We start from the raw sequence: 545 nt of genomic DNA, 5'->3' as shown, positions 1-545 counted from the left end.
CATGAATAAGTTTGGCTTTTGGAAGTTGCGGGTTTTCCAACAATGAATCCACCTAACAAAATGTTCGTTGTTATAAAAAATCTACTTCAAAGTCATTAAAGGTTTTTGGGACGACAAGAGTTTTTGGAAGTTGCGGGTTTCCCAACAATGAATCCACCTAACAAAAAGTTCGTTGTTATAAAAAATCTCCTTCAAGGTCATTAAAGGTTTTTGGGACGACAAGAGTTGATGGTGGAACCATTTTTTTGATCGAGTGATTTAAAGTTTTCCTTATTACTTAATATCTCTATTTTACATTTTAAGATAGATGTTTAAATAGTAATGTACTTTTTCATTTTTTTTAAATTGTGTATTTCCTTTTCTTATTCTTTCTATTTGCGTAATATCTATATTTTACATTTTAAGATAGATGTTTAAATCTTAATGTACTTTTTCCATTTTTAAAAATGTTTATTTTAATTTCTTATATTTTTTATTTACGTAATATCTATATTTATATTTTATATTTTAAAATAGATATTTAAATCTTAATGTATTTTTTCTTT

This window comes from Brassica oleracea, chromosome C6 (assembly GCF_000695525.1).
Source record: "Brassica oleracea var. oleracea cultivar TO1000 chromosome C6, BOL, whole genome shotgun sequence".
Taxonomy (NCBI): Eukaryota; Viridiplantae; Streptophyta; class Magnoliopsida; order Brassicales; family Brassicaceae; genus Brassica; species Brassica oleracea.
Note: the sequence above shows the minus strand (reverse complement) of the source record.